Genomic DNA, 25,691 nt, shown 5'->3' with positions numbered 1-25,691 from the left:
GATTATTATTATATTATTATACAATACAACAAGTACCTACCAAAGAATCCACAGTACCTTTGAATTTTTAGTATAGCTGTACTATGAAATAACTATGGAACGTTTGTGTGCTGTTAATTGATGATCTGGACGCTAAACCAAGAGATGTCAAGGAGACTTGAAGCTTTCGAGATGTGGCTAAATAGGTGCATCCTCAAAATTCCTTGGACTGACCGGGTGACAAATGTTGAAGTTCTCAATCGAATGGGGAAGGACCGAGAAGTTCTACGTAGTATCAAAACCAGAAAACTACAGTACCTCGGCCACATTATGAGAGAACAAAAATACAGCATTTCCCAACTTGTCATTCAAGGAAATATCAATGGGAAGCGTAGCAGAGGACGGCGCCGCATTTCGTGACTTAAGAACCTCCGTGATTAGTACGAGTGCAGCTCCACTGAACTGTTCCGGGTAGCAGATGACAAAGATAAAATCGCCTTGATGGTGGCCGACCTCCGCTAGGGGATGGCACAATAAGAAGAAGAATTATGATTGATATTATGAGCTAGGTACCTGAGGAAATTGGAAAAACGTGGTACCCGAAAGAGTATGTAAGATCTTCTTCCTAAGTCTATATCCGTTCCTTAGATGGAGCATATGGAAACGACGTATTAACGTATCAATACTCTTTCGACGTCAATACATGCAAGTGACTATGGTAATGCATTTTTTGTTTCAGTTAGTGACAATCAACGTGTAAACAAACCGAAATCTAAATTCTTGGTTGGCCCATATTATATACCTACTAATTGTCTGGGCGAAAGATAGAGATAAATTATTGAGAATCGACATCAGGGAACTCAGAAATAATGGGAACTGAAATACATAACGGGTAAGGCGATAGCAGATAACCGACTCGAGCAAGGAAGAATCCGTGTTAAACGTACACACGTGTCAAGAATACGTTTTACGTCAAATACTGAAAACTGCTCGCAGTTTATGCATTTACGCTCATTTAATGTTGGTGTATTACACACACTATTGCACGTGCATAATGCGTGCTTCATATTCGTAGGACACTCATACATTCAAAAGCCTGCATCAACATGCGGCGTATTGAATATAGCCTGTCGGTATTCTATTTATTATCTGTTCTGTGTTCGTCATAAATAGTGCAGACTATCGAACTAAGACTAAAAATTGCAGATGATGTAAATTTAAAATTTAATTAAACCCTGCGTGGACCAAGCCATAATAGATAGTATTAAAAAAATATTCGAATATCTATAAAACATCTGAAAGTATGCCATTAAATCATATATAATTTTAGATATTTTATAGATAGAAAAACAGTTTTATCTGTTTTGATTTTGTTTATTTTTAATAGGGGTAAGATGAATTTAAAAAAACCTAACTAACCTAACCAATATCATCTGCAATTTATACACTTAATTCACTGAAAACAAATAAGTATGACTGACATTCTGCATACTATTTTTATGGAAACTCCACGTCTTACCTCTACTATGATGGCATGGTTTAGGATTTTTGAAATATAAATTTTAAAAACTAACCAGAACAATCTGTAATTTGTATTCTTAGTTCAATACAAGCAGATAAGTGTGACTGATATAATAGTGTGGACTATTTATGTCGGATTTCCATAGCATATCTCCGCCCTTCGCCATGTGTGTAATATATTTAATGGGTCACTTTTTATAAATCTACCCATTTTTTCATGTTCAAATTAAAAAAATAATATACCTAACCAACCTTTCGTGGAGATGTAAAAATCATACTCAAAGCCTCCCCCTAATCAAATCTAAAATGAATATTCATTGAGCATCCTCACACAGGATTTAATTAACTAGGAAAAGTATCAACATGTGAGCACATAACAAATTATTAATTCAAGACGTTCACAACATGACATTTAAAAGTATAGGTCAATCAACTTAGTAGAGAAAAAACGGAGCAAAAAATAATTGTATAAAAAAGAAATAAAATAAAAAAACAACAATAATTAAAAAAAAATACAAATTAAACAATAAATAAGAATTTAAAAGGGGTGCGCATTGACCAGTCGCACAGCTCTCACCAATGGTGCCTGGTGAGCCTGATAGTTTTCACACAAAATAGGTATACATTCAAATTTTCCAGAATATCGTGTTTGGAAACTATACCACGTGAGAGCAGAGTGAACGTGTTCTATCAAAATACATATATACGAATAAATCAACGAGCAGAATTTATTATAATTTTATTTAAACTACATATAATTTTGCACAATAATAAGTAGGCATGCATTCAAGTGGATTTTTCGTAGAATTTAAATGACCCATTATATCAGGGCGGTAAGTACAGTAAATTAAATTCATTGTATATAATAGTCATTTTTTTTTTCGTTAAAGTGTGGCTGTAATCTTCAGTCTCGTTGAAGATTGCGCAACTATTAGCCACACTCTACATTTCGGTTACGATATAAAACTCACCTTAATCAATCGCAGTGCAAAGCGAGCGAATCAAACAAACAAAAAACAGCATTATCAACGATTTCTGTTCGCACCAGCAATCGAAAGAGCTATTCTGTTTCTCAAAGAGGAATTTAAAAAGAATCCGTAAGGTAAAAAAACAAACAAACAAACAAACGACCCCAAATAGGTGATAGGAAGTGGAGCGTAAAAATTGCACAAAGCGGAAAATAATGGTTTAGTTGTGTAGTGTGTTTTTTTAAACGGCTAAGGTAGTAACTAGTATACGCTTACGTGTATATTTAATTATTGAATTAATTGAATGAATTATTCCTACATTACATTTACCACACTACATTTAAGTTAGTAAATCGTACAAAAAATGAAACACAGTTAATTATATCCAAAACTTACTGTCTTAACTTATAATATGTATATGAAAAGAGAGTTACATTTGAAACTTTGTGGTAGCGCTTTTTTGCAGTGGACTGTATAATTTCGAAAGTGATGGTGGATGGTGGATCTAGGGGGTGGGATTTAATAGGATTCCAGGCAGTGACGTTTATGATGTTGATGATAGCTCCGTGGTCTGGTTGCACTGTCACTTGCGCGGTATTGTTTGTTGGGTTACCCAGTGTGCGAAACTTGGCGGTACACTATTTGATGGATGATAATGTGGTTGATGAATGATGAAAGCCGGTATCACGGCTTGGCAGGTATTCAGAAGTATCGTTTGAACGACGGTCAAACTATATCAAGCTGACCCGGCCGGGGTCCATGAACTACTTGTGAATCAGTCTGAATTTTACGCGGTGTGGCAACACACACCCGATCGTATCGTTGAGGTGACTCACGCGCGACGGCGGTCTTGGAGTAACTAAATGTTATTTTCATCGCGGTCTCTCATGACCCGTGACTGCTCATTGTCTGGTCTTGTGACAATAATACTGGGATTTGAGGGAGGTGGGAAGTAAGGATTACGGCCACCATAATTTGGCGCAACCACTTTGTATTATTTTAGATATGTCCGATCTTAATAAGATCATATGAGCCTCCACAGAGTGGAGGTTTTCTATTAACAGATTTGTTTTTACGAGAAATGGATGTCAGCCACTTGCTCAATCTATTAGGTCCATACTCTGACTCAAACACAAATTTAAAAACAATATGTAGGTACTAGCCAGACCCAGGATTCGAACCTGTGGCCCACGACGCTATATGCCGACGCTAAGGCCACGCGGCCAACGTGGATGTTATAGTCATATAGTGTATACATCGTCAGGTGCTCGAATTTAGAACTAAGATCATCTCAGTACCTATAAAAAGAATGAAATGATAATATGTCAAATGTTATGAGAATTGAGGCTTTCGAGATGTTGCTCTATGCTGTATAAATACATCCTCAAAATTCCGGACCGGACTCACAAAATTTTGACATTTGAATCGAATGGGAATAGACCGAGAAGTTTTGCAAAGTATCATAACCAGAAAACTACAGTGTCTCGGCTACATTATTGCAGAGAAAAGTACAGCATTCCTCAACAAGTCATCCAAGGAAAGACCAACGGTAAGCGTAGAAGAGGATGACGACGCATTTCGTGGCTTATAAACCTCCGTGATTGGTACGATTGCAGCTCCACCGAACTGTTCCGTATAGCAGATGATAAAACAAAGATTGTCTTGACGGTGAATGATCTCTGCTTAGGAGATGGCACGAAAAAGATGATTAAATAGTGTCACAATACTGCTTACCGATAATACCATACTTAAATATTTATTGCGCATTTTTACTTGAGTTAAAGAAAATACATAGCAATTAATTGCCACTATCGAAACCGGTCCGGACTGTATTCTTTCACTTGGGTGATAATCTCACCTGATGAAATAAATGACTCAGTTGAGAATATGTTTCCAAGTCATCGAAACGAGCCCTAATCTTTATTCAATAATGTGTAATAGATAGGTATCTACTATTGTATTGTTTTTCATTTAAATTAATTGAAATAGGGGATGATATTAGGCTAGCTAAAAATTCTAATAGTGTATCTGGAGTAAATTTGTTTATTTCCATAACATTATCCAAACACATCCATTTAAATTGAGTGAGTTCCAAATTTGAAAACGGTTTTTCAAAATAAATTCAATTTTCTGTCTTGACAACAATGTTGTCATGGAAACGTTATTAGTAAACATTATTTTCAGACGATCAGCTGCTTGTCATGCTTTCAGCTAGTTAATTAATGTTGAGTAAGATAGAATTTGATATGGCCGGACGCAATGTCTGTACCATTTGACCAACGGCCATTCAGTTCTCGCTATCTGAATGTTACAGCGCTGAATTACGCTGATACTGTAACTGCAAGTACCTACAGGTATATTAAACTTTATAATTAAATAACTATTATTTTTTACATTTATTTCGATTTCACAACATAATATGAGAGTCAATAATTACAAGATAAAAAGAACTTTTTATATACAACGTTTTTAAATTTTCTGTTGAATTATTATGCTCAATTTGCTCAAACTTTTACTTGACATGAAGTAAATAAAAAACAAATAAAATAAGGTGGTTATTTGTCCGGTACAAATCTTGCAATCGATTTCAACTAACTTCCCGACCACCTAGACATATGCAACTTTTAGAATATATCACAACACGATACCAATGCATTTTTTTAATACTTTTAGCTATCTTTAAGTAGAATTGAATTCATTTTCAGTTAATTCTGTTTTGTATGAAAAGTTATTTCGACACCATTATTAGTTGCTAGGGGTCTGGGGTCCTAGCAACTAAATTATTAATATATACGTGCGTTACTATGGAAGTCAATATGACATGTCTAGTACAAATTTTTTTGATCGTTTAAGCTAGTCAAGTCAAGTTTATATGGTTCAACAGAAAATTTAAAAATGTTGTAAATAAGAAGTTCTTTTTATCTTGTAATTATTCCGTTTACATTCTAAATGTTTCTGGGAGAATGTAACCAGCAAGTATAAAATAATATCATACCACATGATTGATGTTAATATGTAATATTATGTACAAATCACCAATTTAATATGATTAATATTATGTATTCTTATGTTTTTTTTTATAAACATTAATATTCTATAAATGTAATTAACAGCGTATAAATGTATAGCTAAATAAACCTCACCTGAGACTTTGTAGTTTAAATAATAAAAATAACCTTGTCAAAAATTATACATGTGAGCGATGTCTATTTTCCTAAGTTTAACAAGAAGAAGAAAACACATTGTCACCTCAATACTATAACTAGATTAGGTACTTGATTTTCACTGTTTTTGAGATAGCAATTGAATATGATTCTATATTTCCTTCTCTACAAAATAATAAAACTAGATAAGTAAGTCAGAAGTTTATGGGAACTGTATTAATTTTGTGTTTGAAAATATTAGATAACTTGAAAACCATACTTGCAATAAATAAATAAAATAATAAGTATATCTACTATACTTTTTCATACAATTGAAAATTATTTATTTATTCCCAATTAGACAAGCAGAATTTTACGTTTTTTTTTTAATAATCATTATAGCCTAGATTTATGTTAAACAAGTAAAGTTTATTATATTATTTAGAAGAACACTAACTGAGAGAGTATATCACAACCAATAGAAAAAACTTTTTTGAAAAAAGTAAGCCAACCGGTCGGGAATCGAACCCGGCATCTCCAACGGGTAAACGCCCCAAACTAGTCGCATTCAGCCATTATGCTACGGAAGACATACTAATGACGACAAATATTTAAGCTATTGGCTATTAAATACCTACCACTCAGCGCTCTTCAAAATCATGTTACTTCGGCAATCGATTTTTGTTTATTAAATCAAAGTAGGTAGTTATTTTACTATTACAACGATTACTAACCGACGTCTAGGAATTCGAAGAGCGCTGAGTGGTAGGTATTTAATAGCCAATAGCTTAAATATTTGTCGTCATTAGTATGTCTTCCGTAGCATAATGGCTGAATGCGACTAGTTTGGGGCGTTTACCCATTGGAGATGCCGGGTTCGATTCCCGACCGGTTGGCTTACTTTTTTCAAAAAAGTTTTTTATATTGGTTGTGATATACTCTCTCAGTTAGTGTTCTTCTAAATAATATAATGTTCAATAATCAGAATGATATATTCTTAAATCTTGTGAATTATTCGTTTGAATAAAAGAAATAGTTAATTAAAAATTATTAGCAAGTACAAGAAGTTGCTTAAAAAATATTGGAGAAATTCCTAGACGTCGGTTAGTAATCGTTGTAATAGTAAAATAACTACCTACTTTGATTTAATAAGTAAAGTTTAATTTTAATATTCCCAACAATGGCCAAATTAGAGTTATCTAGTTGTAGTATTGAGGTAACGATATATTTTGCATAAGTAATATTTGTATTTGATTCACCTCCGTATTCCTACAATTGTGTCGCTAGATTTCAAAATCAGCCAAGTCCACCTTTAGGTATTTTTTACTTTTTTGTGAATTCCTGAAGAAATACTGCTTTCTAACATTTCTGCATTATCGGAATGTGGAACCTATTAATTTTAAATATTCTATACTCCAACTAATATAAACTTTCACCACTGTGACTGTGTACCTACTTGAGAAAACAAAAAGCTGTTTTTCTTCTATTCATATATTATGGACTTGGGTGATTTTGAAATGTAGCGACACAATTATAACTTACTTTTTTTATAATATAATAATGACGAATACGTACATATTATTTACATTATAAATGACAGCACTTGCCCCTCTCCCCTGGCAGTGCTGGGTATTACACCATGTCGTTCCACTTCGTTGCTAAATACCAGCCAATTAGGTAATGTGTAAACGAGCTTTCATATTTTCATGAAAAAAATACATTAGAAAAAATATCCGGCTCGAGAAAGACTTATATCTAATAAGCCAAAAAAAAAACTTATACGATTGGCATAAATAATTTTGAAGTAAGATCCTATGTTTATATTATGCAATAATAATGGTTTTTAGAACCATTTAATACCGCTGCAAAGTGGGAAGATGTCGTGACAAAACAATAGTGCTAAATAGGTATTAAGTGCAATGCTCTTATTGCATAACGCAGAACTTCCCAACCAGTGTGACGCATGACGTCACTCCACTTTCTTTATAAACCACGTAAATTCGTATTAAAATAATATTTCCTACATTTATCTCATCAATTAATTCTACTTATATGAATTGTAAATAAAGTAAAAAATGTCACCTGCGGTGTAATTGTTGTTCGTTAACGTTTATAGGTATAGTTGTTGTTTAGCACTTTTCTGTCTGGTTCGTTATTTTGTGTGTTGAAAAGACACTATTTTTGTAGAATATTATTCTAAAAACCTTTTGAAACTGTGACTATCCTGTAACTTATATAGTGTAATATGATGTTAATAAATAATCGCATATAAACAATATGTCATATTATGTACATGACATAATGTCAACATAAGTAATATTATATACAAACAAGAATAAATAATCGGCATTTTCTCATACAATTTACCCCCAATAAAATCGTTGTAGTATAGCCATTAAATGATATACAAATACACACACATACACAGTGATAGATTAGATTGAAAAAACATTTTTTTAAATTACAACATGACATGGGGCCCAATGACAATTGTGTAGTGAAACATAAGTGTAATCAGTAATAGAACTAAAACAATCACATACACCCAGGCTTTGAGAAAATCACATAAATATATTGTGACCTCACAGGGAATCGAACCCGGAGTCTCTGAATGACAAACCAGCGCCTTATGAACTGGAGTACGAAGGCCGCAAAACATAACCTATATTTTTAATATTTATATAATATTATATACATAGAGTAAAACCTTATTTTGCGATTGCTAAGATAATTCATTATACGAGTATATACGTGTGTGTAATATAAAGCATTCGTTTATCGAATTGTCATCCCTCGCAATTTTACAGCCTTATTCGGGTAGTGCATTTTTACAATATTTTTTTCGTATTGCAAGACCTTGCTCATTTATTAAAATTAAATTTATTTTAAAAAGTCGCAATACAAGACTTTACTGAATATTTATTTATTGCCCAAATTCTAGTATTACAATGTTTTTCTTGGGTCGTATTCTTATTTGTCCGGTGGTTCTTTGTCCGGTACAAATCTTGCAATCGATTTTTAACTAACTTCCCAACTAACTAGACATTTGAAACTTTTAGTCAATGCATTTTTTTAATACTTTTAGCCATCTTTAAGTAGAATTGAATTGATTTTCAGTTAATTCTGTTTTGTATGAAAAGTTATTTCGACACCATTATTGGTCGCTAGTCTGGGGTCCTAGCAACTAAATTATTAATATATACGAACGTTACTATGGAAATCAATATGACATGTCAAGTTCAATTTTTTTGATCGTTTAACCTAGTCAAGTCAAGTTTATATGGTTCAACAGAATTTAAAAACGTTGTATATAAAAAGTTATTTTTATCTCGTAATTATTTTTACATGTTAAATACAAACAATATGTTAATTTCATAGTTTTATTTTAACGTGAAAAGTGTGTCGTAACGCTTAAAAGTTTCAGAAGCACTTGCAAAAAGAAACCGGTTTTGTGACGTGAATCAAAACTGTAAAGCGTAAAGAAACTATGTTATTTTCATAATTCGTAATATTACCTGGTGAAAATTATATTTTTATATAGAATAAACATATTACTGACAACCCTGCAGTCCATTATTGTATCATCATATTATCGATTAATTTGCAAAAAAAATACTATTCTTAGATGCAGTGGCGACCGGTGAGTTATTTTACTGGGAGATCACTTTTTTACCTTTTGATTGCCGTAAAAAGGCCTTTGCCTTCATCAAAACTTCACCAAAAAATAAAAAAAAAACTATTGAGAATATTATCATCAACAATGCCATTTATCATTCAATTCCAATAAAAAATAGGACTTCCGCTAATGAGAAGCAACATATTAAGGATTGGCTTACTTCAATAACAAATTAAGAAAATAGGTGACCTGATTTAATGTGGCTCTTGAAAGCAGTAACTCATCAAAATTGACATAATTAAAGCATGTAGCCGTGATATTTTACAATTTCCACCCTACCACGCATATTAAACCCCCCACAGAGCTAGTTTGGAGAGATATCATACTTGATAAACATTGTGAATTTAGTTATCAAACTGAAAACAACTTGAAGTTTATTTTTAAATTGTACTTCGCCTAAATTTGAGAAATGTTGTCAACATGTGCGGAAATTTAATATACGTACTGTGAAAAGAATTAATTTGTATAATAATATTGAATAAAAATTAATTAAAACAATAATTGTACGTGTGATACGAGCTGTATTGTTTTAAAACCGACGAAGCCGCATTCGGGCCGGGAGCGACTGAAGCTGTCGCTCCGGAGCACGCAGAAAAAATATTTACATATTGCTATTCCATGCGACAGACGACGCTCTTTCTCATTGCAAAGAAATCGAACTGGGCGCTTTGGTCGAGCGATGTCGGATATCGCTCCCATCAACATATAATATTTAAAATAGCCGGTTAAAAACACATATTAGAATTTGTTTTTGTATATGAATTAATGACTACGGTAATAGATCAGAACACTTTTAATTAATCAAATATAAATGAAATACTTATTTAAAAAAATAAGTCTTTTCGCATAAATTGAGTGGGTGGGTGTTCACCGCTCCAGCGCTCTCAAGGGAGCATCGCCACTGCTTAGATGTCTCAATACAAAATAATAATAACATGTTTTCAACGGATTTCCCTGGTTTCGCGTCAGAACGTAATATTTCAAATGATGCACACTTCTTACAAAATACACAAAATTTGTTTACTGCAGCATCCGTTATTTCCCAATTGTCAAAAATATTTTTTACTCAACCACTATCAATTTAATAATAATTACAAAATAAAAATAAATTTTTAATATACCACGTTTTTAAATTTTCTGTTGAATCATATTATAAACTTGACAATTCTATGTATTAAAAAATACTTTTTTTGTACTTGATAGAAATACTGAATAAATATTATAGAATATGTACTGAAATGTCATTTTGACATTTCATATTGATTTCCATAGTAACGCACGTAGGTATATATTAATAATTCAGTTGCTAGGACCCCTTAGCGACCTATAATAATGAGAAGTAAATATTACTCTAACGAATTTTTTCCGAAACATATAAAAAAGAATTAACTGAAATTGAATTCAATTCTGCTTAAAGATGACCAAAAGTATTAAAAGAATGCATTGTCGTCGTGTTCTGATATATTCTAAAAGTATCAAATGTCTATCTAGTCGGGAAGTTAGTTAAAAATCTTGGACAAACAAGAAAAAATTTGTACTGAACACACAAGAAAAAATCTGTACCGAAAAAACAAGAATACGAGCTAATAAAAACGTGGTAAAAAATATATAAGTATAATAATGTATGTGAATGCATTTGTAATATCGCGTCATGTCATTTGTATGGGTAAAAGGTTTATTCAAGGTGCGGCTCTACGCTAGTCGGCCCTCGTAGTCTAGTGCGTAAGGTGCTGGGGCTTCGGGATCGATTTCCGGTGAGGTCACAGTATATTATTTCTATAAATTTTCTGGTCTAGGTTTTTATGATTGTTTCACTTGTATTACTAATTACACTCACTACTGTCATTGGGCCTTACGGCATGTTGTAGTGTTATCAAAGAATATAATATATTAGTATATTCAATATATGTGTACTTATAGTACACATATATATATTAAACTAAGACTACACATTGCAGATAGTATTGGTTAGCTTTTTTTTTTTAAATTCAATTGAACTCTGCGTAACTAAGCCATAATATTATATAATAGTGAAAAAAACATCGTCTGTCTATAAAATATTTAAAATAATGCCATTAAATCTACATAATTTTAGATATTTTGTAGATAGTACAATATTTATTATCTATTATTGTTACGTTTAGATAGGGCTTATTGAATTGATAAAAACTAACTAACACCATCTGTAATAAATTGTGTATTCTTAATTCAACAAAAACAAATAAGTATGATTGAAAAAATGTGCACTATTTATTTTATGTCGGATCTTATTAGCCTGCCTCCACCCTTCGCCATTGACATTATTATATATGTATATAATATTATGTTTGTATGTGTGTATATATTTTAATAATAAAAAATAAATGGATAATAAAAAAAAACTTGTGTCAACTTTTCACCTATATATTTTATTGCTATTAATATATAATTTCAACCATGAATTTTTTATTAACGTAATAATACTATAAATAATAAACACGTTAATTTATGTCATAAAGAAATGCTTCCTTAATATTGTGAGCTATGAAAATATTGGAATGTCCGTGAAAAAAAATATTATTTCTCTTTTAAAACAAAAAGCAATGAAATTAAGTATAATATAATTATAATAATAATATATCGACGATATTATTAAAACTGTACGGAAGTGTACCAACTGCTTAGTTAAGCTGGCGATAAAGTGAATGTCAATTAAAGACATGCAAGTGTAATTTATTTACAATGCACATTTTATAACCAATTTTGTTATATAAACTAAAATGTTGTTAATACGTGAGCCGATATTAATTTCACGGTCAGCCATTTTGGATTTTTTGACGTTTGCAAGGTCAAACTTTTACTTAATAAAATGAAAAGAGGTCGAAAGGATGTTATGTAACGATTTCTTTTCGAAATTTGAAATTCGAAATGATTCATAATATGCAGTGTGTAATATTTTTGACATATTATTATTATTATTGTATGTATATATTATAAACTTGTAAACCTTGTTTCCTTGACGTGTATCAGGACACAGACGCGGATGTTAATACTTTAAAATGATAATAATTAAATTAAAGCTGCTGTTTTTCTGTCTCTTTTTGAAGTTATACTTCTTTTGGCGCGTTTAGGAAATCAGATCAGACTGTATTTTTGGCGTGTGACATGTACCTAACACATAATTTATTTTTTCACACGAAAAAAAACGCACTCGATTGCATTCGAACCACCGATTGTTCAGTTATCAGCCGAACGCACTACCTTTACGCCACAGTATAATACTGCAATCGTGACGATTATACAGTATAATATTATAGTTTAGAATTGTAAGCAAACAAACTATTAAGCGTCAGAGTGACAGTTGGTACTTAAAATAAAACAACGAGAAACCATTATATAATATAGTAATATAAGTAAAGTGTATAGAAATAAGCCAATGGCGTTCCAATAAGCGGTCCTTTTTTTTTAAAGTGTAATTTAACAAGATAATTAAGAGCTAGTCAAAGAATCTAGTTTATCACAAGTTTTGTTTTTGTTTTGTTACGCCAAAGAATTATAACTTCTAACGCGCGTACATAAGTACACATACCGTTTTTTTTAGTGTCCAATTATAATAGTAATCTTGTAGTAGGTGGTGAAACAGTAGTGTAATATTGACAGTGAAATAATCACAGAAACATCCAGTCTTGTGAAAATTATAAATATTCATTGTGACCTCAACGAGAATCAAACCCGGGACATCTGGTGTGAGGAGCCAGTGCCTTACGCATAATAATACGAGGACCACCGACTGTTTTAATGGTGCCACTATCAGTGTTATCACATTCAAGAATGTTTATTTTATCATTTTTGTAGCGTTTTTGAAACTATGGCTCGTGAAGACATTGTCAAAATTACTGACCAACTGGTATTCAGTGGAACAATAAACTCGCCCCCATTCTTTTTCGCATATACTATGGTCTATAACCTAATGTCGTATAGTTATTTTAAATGAATGACGTGAAGCTTTGGACTTGGAAACTCATTGGAGTAATGTACAGTTAAATATATGTTTCGTACTTGAAATTGAGTTAAAAATCATAAAAGTAATTCGAAGGCTAACTACATCATATAAAAACACCTTTAGAAATGTTGAAATTAAGGGAATATAAAACCTTATCAAGCCGGTCCTAATAATATCACATTAAAATTTTTTCACTACCATCTAGCGATCATCGGCCTATTCGTATGCCTGAAATACAGAAATAAAAAGTGGACGGATTATACATAATGAAGAAATGAACTGATTTAAAGTCAATGTGATCTACGTTACAGTTTCGTCAATATTAGTCTGGTAGCTTTTGATGTACAGTGAAATAAAAAAAAACTATATCTTGTGTTTAAATACAGTGTGCATTTAATTTTTTACCATGTTCAATCCTAATAAGATCATAAATATAGGCCTTCACAGAGTGGAGGTTTCTATTAACAGATTTTTGGGTACTGTTCGGTTATCAGGAATACAGCGGAAAACACATTTTGAAAATACCCGATATACTGGATTATTTGTTAGTTTGGGTTAGTTTAGGTTAGGTTAGGTTGGGTTAGGTTAGGTTAGGTTAGGTTTGGTTAGGTTAACCTAACAAATAATCCAGTTTATCGGCTATTTTCAAAATGTGTTTTCCGCTGTATTCTTGATAACCGAACAGTACCGATTCTTGTTTTTACGAGAAATGGATGTAAGCCACTTGTTCAAATAGCTTACACCCATTTCTCGACCACGACTCCACTAGATAATCTTCGAATACTTTGATTGGAACAATATGAAGAGAAAACTTGGAAAAAAACCTTCCCTTCAAAAGTTCTTGACCCAAGTGCTTTCCTCTGTTTTTTTTAAAGAATGCTACATTCTTAAATTAATTTTCAATTATATTTAGTTTCGAATAAAGAATAATTTTATTTGCTTAAAGTTTGGAGAACATAGCATCAATTAAAATAACGTTGTCAATTATTGATAATGTTGTCCTATAAAATTGCGTCACAGTTTTCCTTATTTTTATTTGCAATACAAATAATATTATGTAGTAAATTAGACTCAAGGTCTCGACTGATACAAGGACAAAATAAAAAACGAAAATATATTCAAATTTATGCATTTTCACGTTAGGTATTATTTATAATAAATAATCTATAAAAATGAAAGTAAAATTTTGTTTCCTTTTTTATTTGATTTTACGCTAGCTAATAAAAGTGAATAAGAACTATGTCGTAAAATGTATTTACTATTTATAGATGTATGTAATTATGTAATATATAAAATTTATGTAATTTCGAATTTTACTTAAAAATAATATGTGATTATGTCAATACTCAGTTATTCAAAAAAATAAATAATTACAAGATAAAAATAACTTTTTATATACAACGTTTTTAAATTTTCTGTTGAATTATTATGCTCAATATATTCAAACTTGTAGATGATAATATGAAGTAAATAAAAAACAAACAAACAAATATATAATACTGAAATGTCATTTTGACATTTCATTTTGATTTCCATAGTAACGCACGTATATATTAATAATTTAGTTGCTAGGACCACTCCCTTAGCAACCAATAATAGTCTTTTACTTTTTACGAATGTTTCTGAAAATAACTTTCCATACAAAATAGAATTAACTGAAAATGAATTCAATTCTGCTTAAAGATGGCTAAAAGTATTAAAAGAATGCATTGGCATCGCGTTCTGATATATTTTAAAAGTTTCAAATGTCTAGCTAGTCGGGAAGTTAGTTAAAGATCGATTGCAAGATTTGTACTGGACAAATAACCACCGGACAAACAATAATACGAGCTTAAAACGTTGTAAAAATGATTATAGTATTTACTATCATCCCCCTTACTAAAATACTATCTAATGAGAAACCTGAACCTAGAGTAAAGTTGTGCTATCAATTTACCTAATGATTCTGTGTATAGTGTATATTTTCTTACCGCCCTTACTGCCCTTCGATACAGCAACGTCTCCCAGATCCCTCTAGTGCCCATTTTGGGAATTCATGTTCGAGGCGAAAGGTTACCATTGTTTTAATCACCGTCTTAAGCCGAGATGCATAGAATGTTGAATTAGTTGAATGAAAATTAAATCAGAACAATGTGAAAATAATAAGCATTTATATCAAATTATAATGACAGTTATAAAACTCTTAGTGACGTTACTATCACATCGCGTTCCGTTAGCGTTATTGTTCACATTTTTTTTTTAATAAATTTCCCTATAATTATTAATATATTTTTATATTTGACATACAAGGAGTGACAAATGTACAATATTATTAATTAGGTAATTATAAATTGGTATATATTGGATATATAAGACTGCGTATGGTACGTTGTTATGTTCTCTCAATGCTTTTCGATGGTATGGACGTATGGACGCTAAACCAAGAAATGTCACGGATACTGATATGAGAGGACAAAAGTACTGTATTTCCCAACTTGTCATTAAAGGAAAGATCAATGGTAAGCGTAGCAGAGGACGGCGCCGCATTTTGTGGCTTAAGAGCCTCCGTGATTGGTACGAGTGCAGCTCCACTGAACTGTCCCAGGTAGCAGACGACAAATCTAAGATCGCCTTGATGGTGGCCGACCTCCGCTAGGGGATGGCACAATAAGAAAAATAATTATAAATTAATAGTTAACATAAACTTTAAATCTTTGTACTTTACTTTATCAATGTTAACTAAGTGACTTTACCAAGGGTTAACTGAATCAATTAATTAATGCATCAGGTACGGATACAGTGTAACACTAGTTATATTGAACTCATATATTTTATTATTAACATGGCAAGAAATTCGTATATCGCGATAAAATATTGTCTGTTTATAAAAGTACATGTCAACGTTGTTGATATCATAATAAGGCTTGTTTAATAGTGATTATCTTTCGTATTTGCGTATTTAATCGATATTCAAAATATATCAAATGATTGCATGGTGTTTATTGTTTGCGTGATTATTTGTGAGTCATCACCGATAGATGTCACCTGTCACTACTGTATTCGCGCATGTATTTACACACATCTTGTTTATTTGCATTTGTCGCTATCCGTTAAACAGTTGATAAAGGGGGAAAATCTACACTTCAGCGATTTTAACATTCCATTTTAATCTGCCTTCACTTCAGCAAGGCTCTAACAAGTTAACATGTTTCCGTTATTTTTATTGATCCAACATAACACGGATATCAGAAATCCCTGTACTCTTCTTATCACAATACTTGGTAATACGGTGATAAACGGTCTAAAACACACTGCATCTTACTTGATTCCAAATCGACTGTGTTTAGGAAAAAAGGCGTTTTTCTAAAAGTGCTTTTATTAGATATTAACAATGTGTACAACTAAATACACGTTCTATAAAAAGGAAGTAAGTTTTTTGCCCCTCCTGTAAAATTTGTCCTATGTGGGTTACACCCTTTTTTCTAAATTTATCTTTTATCCAATTGGAAATTCTTATCGGACGCATTTGCAATCAAATATGGCATATTCAAAAAATAGGTTGCAGTAGGTACTGTTCGATAACACTTCTCACGGTAGATTTTCAAATTCGCTGCATCTCAATTCTGAATAAATAATGTCGTACTCTATCTAACATGTTCATAAAATAATCTAACACGTTCATCATAAAATAGCCGTGTTAAAAAACACATCTCGGAATAATTAAATAAATGAATAATTCTAATGGTTTTAAGTTTTGTACTATTTCATTTGAGTAGTAAAATAAAAGTAGTCAAAATAATGGAATAGTACAAAACTTGAATCCATTAGCTTCGGTTGATAGTATTGTGGGTGCCTAACGGATCTCCAGGCAGAATTTACTTTTAAGTTAGCATCTTAAGTTTGTTTTAATACCCTACCATCTAGCATGACTTGGCAGAAAACCATTAATTTATAACTACAATGTATTTTCCAAAATAATATTGTTAAAATTCAATCAAATGTCAACAGAAAGCTAATTTAGCAAAATAATATAATAATTTAATGAATCAATAATATCGCAAATTAAGAAATAGTGCTATGTAAGTTTGCTATGATATGAACAAAGGTTGTTTGTTTGAAAATCAATCTAACTCAATTATTGAAACTGCATAATTGTTCAAATTAAAATCAATTGTTTATAATTTACGATAGAATCATGCATTGCACAATAAACTTCATAAGCATCATTATCAAAATATTTAAGTAGTTGATAGCAGCGTTTCTTTTGTCTCAATTCACTATAAAAGCCAAGGGGGCGAGATATCAAGAAACACACACGTATTAAAGCCGTTTTAAACTCTAGTTGCATCTACGATCTCACGATTTGTAATCCTCTCGCAACAAAATCTACGTAATTATTAATTGTAAAATTGATTGATCTCATAGTTCAAATCTGTATTAAGAATTGAATTTTTTTGTGGTTAAGGGAAATAAACTGGGACTACTTTATCACGCACAAATCTTCTACTCATTGGAATTTACTTACCCCATCTCACTTCATCCCTTACCTAAGTATTAATATCTGAATAATATTGATCACTTTTTTAATTGATGTTGTAGTTCAATATTAGAGTTGTAATTGCTTTGATCGACAACTGAATGATCTTTCACGCTTTACACGATGTGATCGAATACTTGGCAAATTACGAAAGTAAGTAGCTAATTTATTCATTTCTGTAATTAATTGTGTGATTAAAAACACGATAGCGGTGATGGAACCGCTGTCAAAATATTTGACAAGATGGCATTTAATTGTCGATTATCACACGAACTCATTATATTTTTATTAGATTGTAACGTGTTATTAAAAATTATAACGAACGATTTTCACACGTAATTCATTATGACCACAAACGATATTTTTAAAATATGCTTCGTGCATTTTTTTAAATAATGCAATGCTAATGTAGTTTATTGAGTGAAATTAGTTTAATAAGTCATAACATTTTAAACTTATCTAATTATGTGAAATAATACCAACTGTAGAAAATTTCATTTATGCCAAATAATTTATTTATTAAAGTTATACTTCTTTTGGCGTGTTTAGGAAATCAGATCAGAGTGTATTTTTGGCGTGTGACATGTAACACATAATTTATTTTTTCACACGAAAAAAACCGCACTCGATTCGAACCACCGATTGTTCGGTTATCTGCCGAACGCACTACCTTTACGCCACAGTATGATACTGAAATCGTGACGATTATACAGTATAATATTATAGTTTAGAATCGTTCCGTTGCCTAGGCAGCGAATTTATTATTGCCGGCCATTTGCAATTCTTTACGTAAACAAACGATTAAACGTCAGTTAGTAATATAAGTTAAAGTGTATAGAAATAAACCAACGGCGTTCCAATAAGCGGTCCTTTTTCTTGAGTGTGCAATTTAACAAGATAATTAAGAGCTAGTCAAAGAATCTAGTTTATCACAGGTTTTGTTTTTGTTTTGTTACGCCAAAGAAGTATTACTTCTAACGCGCGTATATAAGTACACACACCGATTTTTTTTTATAAAACTGAACACAGGAAGGGGATGATTAATATACAAAAGCATAGTTAGTATAATTATTATCTACTAATGAGATTTTTAAAATATAATTCATAATGGCATGTGATTTTATAAAATACCTAAATAATTGCGGAATATAAATAGTAAGACAAATATGTAAATATCGCAAAATGCTAAATATAAAATGCAGTTGACAGTTATAGCGAATATACTGTATTGGATAATGTTTGGAGTAAATTAAATCAAATTTGTAATAATTTGAAATAAGTGATATGAACATTGTTGCTAACAACTAACTCTCTTTATCAAAACTATTCCAAACGAAGTAAGAATACTTAGAAGATAAAAAAAACTTTTTATATACCACGTTTTTAAATTTTCTGTTGAATCATATTATAAATTTGACAATTCTATGTATTAATAAATATAGAATACTGAAATGTCATTTTGACATTTCATATTGATTTCCATAGTAACGCACGTATATATTAATAATTTATGGTTCAAATAGACTATATGACGATCGGGCACATATATGCTAAGAGCGATTTAGTGTCTATGATCAAATCTATGCCATTCTGACATTTATACATACATATTGTATGACAGCTATGACTTCATATTTACACTCTGTGACACCCTGTGACACAGGACGCCAACAAAAGAAACTGGTTTTTCGACATATATATGACCGATCGTCATAGAGTGTATTTGAAGCATTAGTTGCTAGGACCCACTTAGCAACCAATAATAGTGAGTAGTAAATATTACTTTTAACGAATTTTTTTCCGAAATATACAAAACAGAATTAACTGAAAATGAATTCAATTCTGCTTAAAGACGGCCAAAAGTATTAAAAAAACGCATTCCCGTCGTGTTCTGATATATTCTAAAAGTTTCAAATGTCTAGCTAGTCGGGAAGTTAGTTAAAAATCTTGGACAAACAAGATAAATCAAGAATACGAGCTAATAAAAACATGGTAACATGGTGAAATAGGGTACTTAGTTTCCAAATCGATAAAATACCGTTTTTTAAATCAGTTTCAATTATAAATATTGATTTTACGAGAACAAAGGTTGAGAAATAACTTATTTTTCTGAAACTTATAAGTTGTACCAACCTACAATTAAAAATGAACGTATGCACGAAATTTGGTAATCGCTTCAATATCGTGTGTTAACATTTTTAATTTAACGGTCAAAAGACCAATATATTGATTAAATTTAAACGAATATTATGATATAAAATTCTTGCTTTCTGTTTTCTGAACTCTTTGTGGCGGGAAAAAAGACTAGATTTAACATAATACACCAGCGCATCTATTTTACACACAAGACGGCTATCGGCCGCTATCAGCAGCTATCAAGGGTAGTTTTTCATATTATTTTATCTAAGTAATAATTTAGTTGTAATTGTTACAATAAGTGCTATGTTCTAACAGCACCTCTCTTGGGTGTGCTAAATTTTAGAGCGAGATAGACAGTTTTGACTATTTAGACGGCTAACTTATTGTAACAATTATAATAATTCAATACAAACATATGATAAGCTACCCTCGTTAACCACCGATAGTGGCCGTTAGTAGTATTGTGTATTAAATAGATGCAACCCTTTAAAAAATGTTAGATAAATCTTGCAAGAACAACGTTATTTACCATACGACTGGGTCAAAACCAAAGGGGTTTCTCTCTGACAGTTCCAAGAGGTTTTTAGATACATAATACATTTTATTTTAATTTATTAAAATAGTTTAGGTACTTAGTTACCTTGATCAATGCTTAAATTGAAAATAAAAAATATTTGATCCAATTTGAACATTATTCAAAAAGTGACTGTTTTGCATTTTAAAAATATTTATAATACTATATTATTACTATATATATAATACTATATTATTATCATGTAGGTATTTAACATATAAAGAGAAAATGGGGCACCACAATGAAATACATTTCTTTCTGATAAAATTTATGAACATTTTAGCTTTAAACTCTCCAATTTTTTTAATTTTTTCACCAATTTAGACCATTTTCCTCTTTAAATAAATACTTAACACCATATCCTTCCATTTGTTTTTAATGGCTAACAAATTGTGAAGTCCGTATTTGTAAATCACATTTCCTATGACAATTCTTTGAGGGAAAACCAAGCCGCAAAACGTCGCAAGATCTCGTAAAATTGCGGCCGACCGCAGCAGTTTCACACAAAACTGTAAAGTGTGGTTATATAGCCAGGCCTCAGAAGCTTAGTATCCACCAGTAGTCATATGAATAATGTAAGCAATTGTACATAATTAACTCTAATACGTTTAGAATTTATTTGAATATATTATCTCCGATATATTTAAGTATGTGCTTATATATTATGTTGGAATATTTTAATACCAATTTTAAGTTAAGTAGGCACTTACATGACGTATTGTTTTATAAGTATATTGTTTAATTCGATATTCACTTTCACAATGATACCACAAAAACGTCGTAATAGAAACCTTGACCAAAAATTTCTCGCGAACTTCGAGCATGTAGAGATGTTACGTGGGTTGTTTCGTTATGTGTTTAATATCATAATAATTTAGAACTGCCTCCGTAGGAAAATTACAGCGTTTCAGAACCAGCTATCTGACATGCATTTTGAATTTAGATCCAGGTCATGGGTGAATGTGATGTTTTCCCCTTCTTCCAACTTTACTACCACCTTTTTAAACAGAATTTGATAAAATTAACACGAACAAAAATGAGATAATTATACCGAATTAGGCTTATCGTGTCTGGAAACTTGTAAGTATGCAGTTCGCCGGATCATATTTTTATAGAACTGGCATAAAATTCATGTCGAAATAAAACACTGTTTTTGTCGGTTTAAACTTTACAGAAAGCCAGCAGCAGACAAATTTTTGAAAATAGCCGATATACTAGATTATTTGTTTGATTAGGTTAGGTGAGGTTTTCATTCTTAAATTCATCAATTTTACCAAAATCATCTATGAAAATAGAATTAATGTTCATATTGTGTCTAATAAAATTGGAATACGGTCATCTCTTTTCGATAGAAAGCTCACAGCGAACTGTGCCACGGTGAAATGTGTTACGTACTATTTATATGTATCCTAGGCTTATATCATTAAAACAAAATATATAATGTATATATGCTCAAATAAGTCACAGTTTAGTAGCACATTAAATAAATCATACTGACATAAATATCAACCTATTTTTACATAAAGATATTGTAACAAGGCAATAAAATAATATGACGGCGTTATAACATAACTCTAAAACTACTGAACCAATATTGATGAAACTTCCACAGCTTATAATGTATATACTTACTACTAAATATTTGGTATATACTTACCTACTATGTATTACTAAATTTAGTAGACTTTCATCTTGATTTCTTTTATTGTCGTAACTGTCAATTCATGGTTGAAATGCATTGTATTATTAATTTAATTTTAAAACGCAAGTTTTCTATAGTACTTTTTCCAAATCTAGACCGGTTTCGTCCGCTTCAGAGGGACATTTTCAACTTGCAGGAACAAGGGAGTTGAAAATGTGTTTTTTTTTGTTGCCAGAAATGGGAATCGAAACCGAGACCCACGACATTATAGACAATATGGGAAACACAGAATTAATGGGAACTAAAATACCTAACAAGTTTGGAGTAATAGGTAACCGATCTCGAATGAATAAGAATATGGGATAAACTTAAACACGTGTCAAGAATACATCATTCTAAGCTTGTCCATCATTCTGACAACTGTTCTCGGTTTATGCACAAACGCTCATTCAATATTGGTGTATTTCAAGGTTGCAACATACACGATTGCACGTCTATAATATATATTTCATTTTCGTAGGAAACAACACAATCAAAACCGTCCTTCAATATGTATTGGGGTATAGCCTATCTGAATTATATTTAGTAATCTGTTCTGTGGTTATTACCTATTACCTAATACCATCCCAATTGACATTGCCAATCCTAGGTTAGTTTTGCACCTGGAGAAAACAAACAATTTATGCTCCCGATTTCTTAGTTATCTTGTTATCTTTTAATACGAAAATAAGGGGCCAAGCCACACGAGGCTGCAAATTCACGCAAATTGCGGTATCACAGCTCCGATTTTGCCCGATTTTAATTGGACCCCATTGAAAATAATGGCTTAGTTTAAGACGGGAGAGGGATGATTTGTGATAAAAATGATAGAAGCGTTGTATACAGTGTGACGTCACAATACCAATATAATATTGTAAACTCATTTTTCTGATAATAAAATATTAATTAGTGAAATCGACTAATTTCGTAGGACACTCACATATTCAATGCCCTGCTTCAAAATGTAGTGTATTAGGATACAACCGATCTGAATTCTATTTATTAATCTGTTCTGTGGTGAACAGATTATCCGCTCGGTTATCGTGGGCGTAAATTTGCATATTACATTATATTATATAATAAATTATTTATATTATGTCATTATATTATTTCAATTATTAAGATACGATTTATACCGTAGCAAAAAACTCGATAACTATATGTTACACCCCCGTATGGTCCCCATTTGGGGACGTCTTTGTGTATCCGGAGAGGCCCGAATCGGTATCGAATCCAACAAATAGTAACGGCTGATTGCGAAAATAATTAAATAATGTTTAATATCTGTCTAATAAATATCTGACCGGCAACATTGTCAAAAAAAATACGAATGGCAACGCCGCATTTTTGCACGGCTCGCAAGTGTGACCGTTTGTTTTGGCGGCAGAAGCTTCTTTGACAGCACGCAGAAAACACTGTTCGCTCGCGCTACGCATATTTCGTCATCCGAAAAATGAATTATATAAAATGTAGTAATCTAGTATATATTAACACCAAATAAACTCGTCGTTTCCGAAACAATTCCGGTGTGTTATTGTTCACCTCCACATTCTGAACCCAGACGGAAAAAAAATCAGACAACAAAATAAAAGTGACAGTTTGCTATTCACTTACCAAAATGGAGGGAAGTAATACATAGTAAAATTGCAAAAGAAAACCATACATATTCCAGCGCTCGGAATGGACAGGAACGCACCGGAGCGCCGTTGTGGTTCGTGGAATTCCAAAATATACCGTTCCGGCTCGTGGATTCATTTAAAATTGCGTTGCGGTTCGTTAGATTGAGATAATTATATATGAATGTATCTTTTAAAGTTTTTCTCAAAATTAAAAATTAACGAAGTTATGTTATGCCGGGCGTGCAAGGGTTAAAAATAAAAATTATGACATCCCTAAATTTCTTTCAACCTTCTTATTTTGTGTCGATATGTCCATGCCTAAATGCATTGTCTAAATAACAAGAAACAACCAGCTGCAAGCGAGCGTAAATTACTTTATTACCCAAAAAAATGTGCCTTGCTGACACTATTTGAAAACTCTTAAAAAATAAAGTATACATTGTTTAATAATTTCTAAAGGATGAAACATTTCAAATCTCAATACAATCTTGCCTTTGACTTACGCATTGTTAATTTACTTACCTACTAATTTATTATATTATTTTATTCGGAGTGACAAAAATTATTACTTCGCCATTTATTTTCGGGTGAATGAATTGTGTTTTCGATGGTTAAATTAGTACAAAAAAGTTTGATAATTTGACTCGTGCAATCCGCTATAATATTCCTATTAGTTGCCTTTTAAAATATTTTGTATTATTTAAGATATAAATACGTTTCTAAACAAAATTGTTTATATTATTAGTTTGGTGTTTTTTTGCTACATTCTAGTAAGTTTTGTGTTTTAATTTTAACTGTGTGTTTAACTTGATTTTTTAATAAAAAATTGTTCTAAAAGTTGGTCAAAAATGTCATCAGGCGTAACGTGTTGACCGAAACTATTGAAAAATATTTTGTCGCAGGTAACGTAACGCTGGCCACATACCTACACAATTTGATCATTTAAAAAATGATATTGAGTGGTTATTTATAAAAATAATGAAGGTATAATAAAGTAGTAGGTAATTCGTGTAAATCTGCTAAAACCACATTACATTACATTAGGAATTCACTCCAATAACCATTTAAGTGGCAACAGATGGTATTCATCTCAACAATTAACTTTTGTTAAAAAAAGCTTATGACGTGTCGTAAACCCCTCTTTTTACGATGTTTACATTTGTTTTGTAATTTACATTATTGTTGAATTGCGACTATAGTACAATAAATCTTGTGATATAACTACTACATTCATTCATTTATTTGCCATAGGTTATGATGAGCATACTTTTTTGTAAGTGAATTTTGTTGCTTCTGGTAAGTTTTGTGTTTTAATTTTAACTTTGTGTTGAACATATTTTTTAATAACAATTTTTTCTCTTAAAAGTTAGTTAAAATTCTCAGCAGGCGATACGAATACCTTTATATCGTCGGTGTATTGTAAAAATGGCGAATTAACCAAAATACTATTACAGGAGGAGAATTTTTAACCTTTGACATTTATTTATTAATTACCTGTGGATGAATACTTTCCTTATAATAGGCTTTATAATATAATATTTTAAAAAGTCTATTATGTTAAATTCGCTTTTTCTTCGTAACACTAAGTGGATAATCACCCTTACAATTATCGTTTTTAATAAGTACTTTCCTGTGGGATACAAATTCGCCTTTTTTACATAATTATATTATTACATATATTATTGTCGCTGGTATCCAAACTGATTTAAGATAATTCTGGCCACACGCACAATTTGATAATTTTGTGGATATTTATAAAAATAATGAAGGCTTAATTACGTAGTAGGTACTTCGTGTAAATCTGCTAAAACATTAGGAATTCTTTCCGGTGGACAATACAGTGGCAACATCTGTTCTGTGATTCAATAATTATTATCATCTCAACAACTTGAC

General features: G+C 31.4%; 1 protein-coding gene across 1 annotated transcript in view; it reads right to left on the bottom strand.

Annotated features, from left to right (window-relative positions):
* Positions 1–25,691, bottom strand: part of Ugt50B3 (UDP-glycosyltransferase family 50 member B3) — a 195,586-nt gene that overhangs the window by 94,759 nt on the left and 75,136 nt on the right. The gene's annotated exons all lie outside the window — the stretch shown is intronic.

This window comes from Rhyacophila brunnea, unplaced genomic scaffold (assembly GCF_057557595.1).
Source record: "Rhyacophila brunnea isolate RB1 unplaced genomic scaffold, BYU_Rbru_1.0 scaffold_21, whole genome shotgun sequence".
Classification (NCBI taxonomy): Eukaryota; Metazoa; Arthropoda; class Insecta; order Trichoptera; family Rhyacophilidae; genus Rhyacophila; species Rhyacophila brunnea.
The sequence above is the reverse complement of the archived record's forward strand: the minus strand, read 5'-3'. Positions and strand labels throughout refer to the sequence as shown.